Raw genomic sequence first — 8,851 nt, forward strand, 5'->3', positions numbered from 1 at the left:
TATGCGTTTTTGTAAGAAAAATATTCATATTCAAAACGTAATAATCAATTTAATCTAGCTTGCGCTCACTGTTGTAAACGGAAGCAGTTCCGGGGGATGACGTATGAGGTCGGCTTTGCGCATGCGCCACTCAGAAGTGACAAACGCGGACGCGCAGGGGAGAGAATTAAAAAAAACAACGGTCATGAATTAGAAGTACAAAACGAGGATTTGTAAAGAATAATGTCAGAGGATTTCGATATAAACCAAGAGGAGACTGGTTTTCCTTTGCTGAAGTAAGGAAACTTTGCTTCCTTTGCTCCTGTAAACAAACGTTGGTTTTCACGAGACTGACCGGCGCATGTGCAACGCTGACCTCATAAGTCATCCGCCCGGAGCTGCTTGCATGTACAACTGTTGGCGCAAGCTAGATTAAAGTGATTATTACGTTTTGAATATGGATATTTTTCTTACAAACAATGATAGAGCTTGGAATAGCCAGGACAATTTTTAATATAACTCCGACTGGATTCGTCTGAAAGAAGAAAGTCATATACACCTAGGATGCCTCGGTGGTGAGTATATCACAGCCTAATTTTCATTTTTGGGTGAACTAACCCTTTAGGAAGAGGTGAAAAAGCAAACATTTCTGTCATTTCTCTGTATTGAATAAGACACGGTGTCGTCATTTGTCTGCATTTACATAAATTTAATTGGATAAAACAAGATGGAATGTAATGCTTCTGGTTCTTGCCTGGAACACTACAGCTGAACTGTGGGTAGAAAAAAAAGCTTAAACACACTGAATATGTACCACAATCCATCGCTAAGATTTGTGCAGGTGCACCCTGGTGTATCAGGCAGCGCAGTGATTATCAAAATCAATCGGAAGGCTGTATAAAAATGATTGACGGGGCGTGTTTGGCCGTGGGCAACCAGCTAAAGAGTCCTTATATTGGCAGTTGGGTCCTTGCTTTTTGAGTGTGTGTGTGTGTGTTTTGTTTGCTAAATAGCCTCTGAAAAGGTCAAGGTATTTTTTTTTTTGACATTTCATGCATCATCAGTTTCATACCATTGCTTAAATTGTGCCAACAACTGAAGTATTTGCTCAAATGCAGTGGCCATTTTCTTCCCTTAGTAATTCATCATAAAACCACATTAAAAAGAACACTTGCAAGGATGCAAAATCCAGTCACTCAGGTTTAAATGCTCAGTATGTAGCTGGGAGCATCTATCAGGCTTTTGAGGAACTTTGCGGTTTCTGCAGGCAGATTGAATTTTTAGTCAGTGTGGGAGCAACCTTTCATTACCCCTACACTGTCATCAAGCATTACGTCTCCACTCACTCAAGTGTTGGCGATGCGCTGGCCCTGCAGTGGCTCAATGTTGGCCCATTAGATTATTAGTAGACTGTCTACTTAATATCTTTTAACACTTTATTTTGATGGGTCCACAACATACAGACTACGAGAAGCTTTGCAAGTATATATCAACTTATTCTTCTATCCCTAAACCTAACCTAACAGTCTACTCTGAGAGTTAGTAGACATGTAGTAGCAAATTAATTAGAATTAGTTGACATGTAGTTGCAAAGTTACTTATAGTTAGTAGAATATCTAAAGTGGACTATCAAAATAAAGTGTAACCGAAAAATGGTATAACACAGACACACACACACACACACATATATATATATATATATAAATAAATAATGTGAAATTTCACTTTATTGAAATATTTTGGTATGACTCAAACATTAGAAGAAAAAAAAACATGACATTAGGATGAATGCAAAACACTATATGATTACTATAATTTTCTTAACAGCATTGTGTCTTACGTTTTTAAATGCAAGAACACGTTCTGTATGACCTTAGTTCTTATTCTGCTCTTCATGCACAACGCAAGAACATTCTAATGCATCTACACCCTCCAACACTGATGCTTACATAATCAACACATAATCAGGATATTCAAAACACTTGTAAACACACTCATCCGGTCTTTCTCTACCGTATTCAGTCCAGTTGGTTGTGGCAGGGCAAACAGCCTTTCAGAGTGTGTAAAATAAGCCTGCCAGCACAAGTTAGAGAAAGAGTTTTCAAGCTTGTCAAAAGAATTCTCAAGCTTATGGACAGGGGGATACCGAAAACTCCAGCAGCCAACGGCAACCCTTCAGCACAACCGTGTGGTGCCTAACAAGCTCAGGAAAGAGCTGCTCTGCACGGAGGAAGACAGGACGAGAATGTGCTGATTTCATCATATAGGACAAGCCATTAGACGCTCAGACCAGCTGAGGCATCCGGGTTAGACAGCAACAAATCAGTCACTCCCTGCATACTACTGCTACAAGCATGATTACTTCACTGCTTCATAATGATTGACAATACGCTAATTACTACAGTTAATAAACAATTTGGAATATTGTAACTATCACTTAAGTGACACTTAATGACTTATGCAGGTTTAGCTGATTAGCATGGTACAGTGCCCCTGGAGGTACATACCGTAACTACAACTTATGGAGGAACAAAGCATCTTTCGCCATTAAAAAACAGATTTGCAAGAATCACAAATCACAGATCTCATGATATTATAGTCATTTTTGCCACCCCAATCCTCCAATTTTTTTATTTATTTTTTTGAGTGAAACAGACTTAAGTGGACCATTACAGTTGGAAACAAGAAAAAACTGACAAGAAAAAAGTGTAAGCTAAAGAATGATTTAAAGGTGCCATAGAATGGAAAACTGTATTTACCTTGGCATAGTTGAATAATAACAGTTCTGTACATGGAAATGACATACCGTGAGCCTCAAACACCATTGTTTCCTCCTCCTTATGTAAATCTCGTGCATGCAAAAGACCACAGAAAAATAGGCGAATCAGAACATAACACCGACTGTGACGTTATAGTCGGTATCACTAATAGTTACGCCCCCAACATTTGCATATACCCGCCCATGTTCTATGCCAGCCGCCAGCCGAACCTGCACAGCCAAATCATCAGAAGTTCTGCAGGTATTGTCATTACAGTACATAAGATTTCACTTACCACATATACAGAGTAAGGAGATATGATTGAGGATGATGGCAAATGATTTACAGATCCTGAGCACCACTGACAAGCATCTGATCTTGTAAAATGTGTGTTAAGTACTGCCGCTGTAGTTTACACAGAGCACGTGCGATCGCAAATCTCGAAAGTGAAACTAAAAAGCCATTGTGCATTCGAAAGCAGTTTCAAATCCCCGCATATTAATAGCGGCTCCCTGATGCCCGCATTTTATATACAGTATAATTACCCAACGATATAACTGCAAGAGAAAGTATTGAAATATATATTTTCCCTGTGTTTCCTTCCTGCTGTGTGAGCTACTGAAATGAGCCGCACTGTGAAACAGCCAATCAGAGCAGAGCTCAGAGAACAATTTAAAATATTGTATCAATGCATTCTCTGGCACCTTTAAAGAAATAATCTAGGCTCAATACAATTTAAGATGAAACTGACAGAAAAACATTGGTTTCATCTCGTTCCTGGAAAAAAAAGACTTTAGAAGATGACTTTGAAAGGAGAAATGTGAAGCTTATAATTTAATGAAATCACTTATATTCTTACATTAAACCTTGAGTATTACTTGAGCTGAATTACAAGTTGTTCTTGTAATTCTAAATCATTTTGGGGTTTTAGGTTTACACTGTCATATAAAGTTGTAAAATTGGATCATTTGGATAACTTTAGACAGAAAAGATTAGTAAGCAAGTTTTCACACTTAAATCATGTTAATATCCATATGGTTTATGTTTATGACTTTGGAATAAGTGAGTACTCTCACATTTATGGACCCATTCACTTTGACTGTATGTACCTCAATGGAACACTTAAGTGCTTAATTATTATTGAAATCCGAACATTCCTTTAAATACTTCCTTACTATTTTTCATCCAGTAGCACCTCTACCACAAGCCTAGCCTTAATGTTTTACAAATCACTACAATGCCTCAAAATAAAAGCTATATATAGACCACCTATTGTCCACACCATGCTTCTGGTTTCTGGATAGAAACAGACCACACCACACACCATGGAAACGGATGAATGTCAATAAAAAAAAAAAAGGTTTTGTTGGAAAATGACCAGCTGTGAGAGGTCACCGTAGCAGACAGTCTGGAGTCTTCTGGACTGGATCTGACTGACAGCTTGAGCCGATACCAATGGAGAATCAACAATGAGACACAAAAAATGAAACGTGATGCCTTCCAAATAGGTAATACACATACCGGGGCTGCTTATTTAGAAAAAAGAATCTTTACTACAAGTACTGTGTGCTTATTTACGTGCACCATTCATTAGCTGCCTCAAATAAAATGGGAAAAGTTAACCATAAAAACTTCTTCAGACAGAAGGTCCTATTGGCAAAATGGAATATTGGCATCAACGTGATTAATTCGCAGTTAATCGGCCTTTCCTTCTCCTGTTTGTTATTTTCCTTTTGGCTTTCTTTATTATTCTTCTCTGCAGGTCTCTTGTTTCAGCTGTAATTAAAGCTCCCATTTGCTATACAGATTCATTTTTATTGCTACACTCCCTCTGCATCAGCTTTTACAGAGAAAGAAGAAAAAAAACACCAGTCGTCAGGATGAGATCTTGAAAAATCTCTGCCTCAAGTGCAACATTTATTTAATGCTTCAGTTCACAGTTCAATCCGGTTAATAAAGACTCCCCAGCATAGTTGCATCCATGCTAAAAGCCAAAATATTTGCGGAGATGTAATAAAAGTGACAACATGCTGGAAGGGAAGGGCAGATGATTTACCTCCTGGTGGTAGATACAGAGAGGCTGCAAGTGTTCATTAAGGAATTGTGGGAAATGAAATGAAAATGGTGAACTGAAGCAATGCTAATGTGGACAGAGGAACTGGCATCTTCAGGTGACTTTGAAAGAGAACACCCAATATACGTGATCAAGTCCTCAGAGAAAGTTTGAGGACAAACTTTTTAAGTTAATTAATAGCACAAAAAGAAGAGTTCAGGCCAAACAAAAGAGCATTAGCCTTTTCCCGGTCCAGTAATTTGATTGGTCAAGCAGTTTATATCACTCAACCTGTCTGTTAACATTCCAAACCTGTGTTTGTGAGCAGTGCAGAGTGACTTTCTCATTTACAATGGAGAAACAATGTTTTTAAAGTGAAAAGTCACTAATGACTCACTTAATTATCACTGTGAATCATTTAAATGGGAATAATGCAGCTACTTTGGAGTAATAAGCTGCCAGACCTGTTTTTGTTTTTATCAAATACACATTAGTTCCGAGGGCTATCAGTTTTTCGATGACATTTAAAGCCCTTCTTTTACCTAGACTTTTTAATAACTATTAAAATGTCCATGCAGTCGAAAAAGTAGAAGAAATAAACGTCTTTAATAGCAAAAGCCAGGAAAATGTTGAGAATTGTTCAGCTCTTTTGGCCTAGAGCGTGTTCGTCTTGAGTGTCAACACAGCAAGGTGTTTGTGTGTGTGCGTATGTGATCTGTCCTAAGGTGTGAAGCCACAAGTAGATGCGTTGCTTCACCTCACATTGCCTCGCCATTTCGTCAGTAAGCAGTCAGATGCTTTCATTATCAAAACAACCTTCTACTCTCTAAATGGGTTTTGCTCTGGGCTGCAGGATGAAGCTGGAGAAAATGTGGAAATGGCACTCTCAGACTCTGACAAGAGAAATATAATTTCATGCAAATGTAGCGTTTAGTTTAGAAAATCAGGGTAATGTCCCCCCCCCAACCACTGTCTCTCGCAAAACCTCTTTCCACTTTTTTTTTTAATTTCACACTTCAATGCACAGCCATAAATGATGACCAAAAATCTATCTCAGCAACATGCTATAGTTTTGTGTATGGCTGAGGCCTTTTAGCAAAGAATTATATTTTTCTCAGTGATAACAACTAATTGCATGTATGCTTTGGCCATGTCGCATAAAATATGAGGCTACACACAATACGAGTAATATCGTATAAATTCCTTCTGACATAGGGCACTGAACTCCCATGACCCTGAGCAGTCACAAAAATTACAAGCATTTTAGAAATCATTCAAATACGCTGATTTGGTGCTCAATTATTGTCAATTACTATGCTGCTCAATTATTGATAATGGTTCGTATTATTATCAATGCTCTTCTGCTTATATTTTTTATGGAAATAGCAATACAGGATTCTTTAATGAAATAGTTTATCTTTTGTAACATTATAAATGTCTTTACTGTCACTTTTGATCAATTTAATCCATCCTTGCTGAATAAAAGTTTTTTTTTTTTTAAACTTACCCTAAACTTTTGAATAGTAGTGTATCACGGTTTCACAAAATTAAGCAGTAGCATTAACATTAATAATAATAATAATAAATGTTTCTTGAGCATCAAATCAGCATACTAGAATGCTTTCTGAAGGATCATGTGACACTGAAGACTTGGAGTTATGGCTGTTGAATATTCAGCTTTTCACGGGAATAAATTACATTTATAATATATATATATATATAAACCTATATAAAATGTTCTTTTAAATTGTTAAAATAATGCACAAAAGTACAGATTTCACTGTATTTTTGATCAAACAAATGCTGCTATGCTTTTTTTTTTATTTTTTTTTACTTTTGACCACTAGTGTATTAATACACATCATACATCCAGAGAGTGCTTCTGCATTCTGTGAGAGCTCGCTCATAGCCTGCTTAACTTTCGGATTTTTTTTGGTGCATTACGAACGAGTCGACACTGTACTCTCAAACTAATAGAAATGTTTCCTTCAGGTCCAGCTTGAGGATTAGAGGACGACAGATCCAGAAATCCTTCTGCTGTGAGCTATAGATGTTCATTGCCTGCAGTCTGGGATTCATAGCATTGTTAGCAGTGTCTTTATGTCTCTGGATCAATGTTCAGGCCTGAATATTTCATAAAGGCTGTCTTGAGGCCACATTCTCAGAGTAAGAGGATTCAGAACCAGAGTCATAAAACAATAACAGAATCCACAGCCTCCAAATAAATGAACCATCATTTACCATCCAATCCTGTACAACAAACGAGACACGTTTTTTAACAATTCATAGTACATTCGCCTCTGATCTCTGGCTTTATTTTTGATCAAACAAATGCTGCTATGCTTTTTTTTTTAACTTTTGACCACTAGTGTATTAATACACATCATACATCCAGAGAGTGCTTCTGCATTCTGTGAGAGCTCGCTCATAGCCTGCTTAACTTTCGGATTTTTTTTGGTGCATTACGAACGAGTCGACACTGTACTCTCAAACTAATAGAAATGTTTCCTTCAGGTCCAGCTTGAGGATTAGAGGACGACAGATCCAGAAATCCTTCTGCTGTGAGCTATAGATGTTCATTGCCTGCAGTCTGGGATTCATAGCATTGTTAGCAGTGTCTTTATGTCTCTGGATCAATGTTCAGGCCTGAATATTTCATAAAGGCTGTCTTGAGGCCACATTCTCAGAGTAAGAGGATTCAGAACCAGAGTCATAAAACAATAACAGAATCCACAGCCTCCAAATAAATGAACCATCATTTACCATCCAATCCTGTACAACAAACGAGACACGTTTTTTAACAATTCATAGTACATTCGCCTCTGATCTCTGGCTTAATTGTCATTCAAAGATACTTTTCTGCTCATTTGTTTTCTGCCTTTTTGATCCCTGTCTTTTTCCTAAAGACTGTGAGTTTTTTTATACTCCGAGAAGTCAGGCATTTAGGGAGATATCTTTCCTAGCTATTTATGGAAGCTTATCTAATTTTTGGGACTAAGTGTAAAATTATAAATGTATTTATATCTCCAAATCAAATGAACAAACAAGCCTGCAAGACTTGGATTCTTGATTCTGATTGGCAAAACAAGATACTCTGTGGTCAAACATGTTTGGATAATGATCTCTAAACTGTCCAACTTTTGTTCAAATTTGTGCCCTCTGCTGACATAATACAATAAAATGTTTCATATATCATGTTTTTTGCTGAGGTTTATTTTTATGAGACGTAACAGACTGACTATACATTATTACTTATAGTTTGTAGCAAATCACTGAATGTGGCTTTCATGCAGCTGTTTCTTTACACATTTTACTGCAACATACCTGCTGGTTCTGCACTTTATCTTAACTTTGTAACTGTGAGCTCCAGAGGACCTCAAGTGCAGTTCATAAAAGACTTGTAGGTCCAGATGGAGGCTAAAACTGCAGTAGTTTCCCAGAAACATCATGTTGAAAAACGGCAGTTAAACAGATGGTCTGTAGGCACTCATATCACAGGAACAGTCACTAAATGTTAAACTGTCATACTGGGCACTGATGCATTTTGAGTATATATATATAATACAACATACACCATTTTACATACTGTATTCATCCCATAGACTTCCATTACTTTTATACTGACCAAACAATATTTTTTTATCCCATAACCCAACCCTAACCCTAAACCTACCCCTTACAGAAAACCCATTTGCATTGTTACACTTTCAGATAAACATAATTTACTACTTTTAATCATTTTTTTCCTCGTGGGGACCGCAGGCCAGTCCCCGCAATGTCAAAAATGTCAGGATTTACTATCCTTTTGGGGACATTTGGTCCCCATATGTTTTTATCAGGATTCTTTGATGAATAAAAAGTTAAAGAACACAGCATTTATTTGAAATACAAAAGTAATGTAGCAAAGTAAAAGTCTTTGTCATGTTTCATGATTTTAATTCATCCTTGCTGAATAAAAACATGAATTACCTTACAAAATAATTCATTTAAAAAAAGAAGAAAAAAACTTTTGAACTCTATAAATCTAATGCAGCAGCAGCCATATCACCCAGCAGCCCAT

At 37.1% G+C, this 8,851-nt stretch overlaps 1 protein-coding gene across 1 annotated transcript in view; it reads right to left on the reverse strand.

The window, feature by feature from the left end:
- Positions 1 to 8,851, reverse strand: part of LOC107747398 (tumor suppressor candidate 3-like) — a 77,289-nt gene that overhangs the window by 19,783 nt on the left and 48,655 nt on the right. The gene's annotated exons all lie outside the window — the stretch shown is intronic.

This window comes from Sinocyclocheilus rhinocerous, unplaced genomic scaffold (genome assembly GCF_001515625.1).
Source record: "Sinocyclocheilus rhinocerous isolate Xijiao unplaced genomic scaffold, SAMN03320098_v1.1 scaffold829, whole genome shotgun sequence".
Classification (NCBI taxonomy): Eukaryota; Metazoa; Chordata; class Actinopteri; order Cypriniformes; family Cyprinidae; genus Sinocyclocheilus; species Sinocyclocheilus rhinocerous.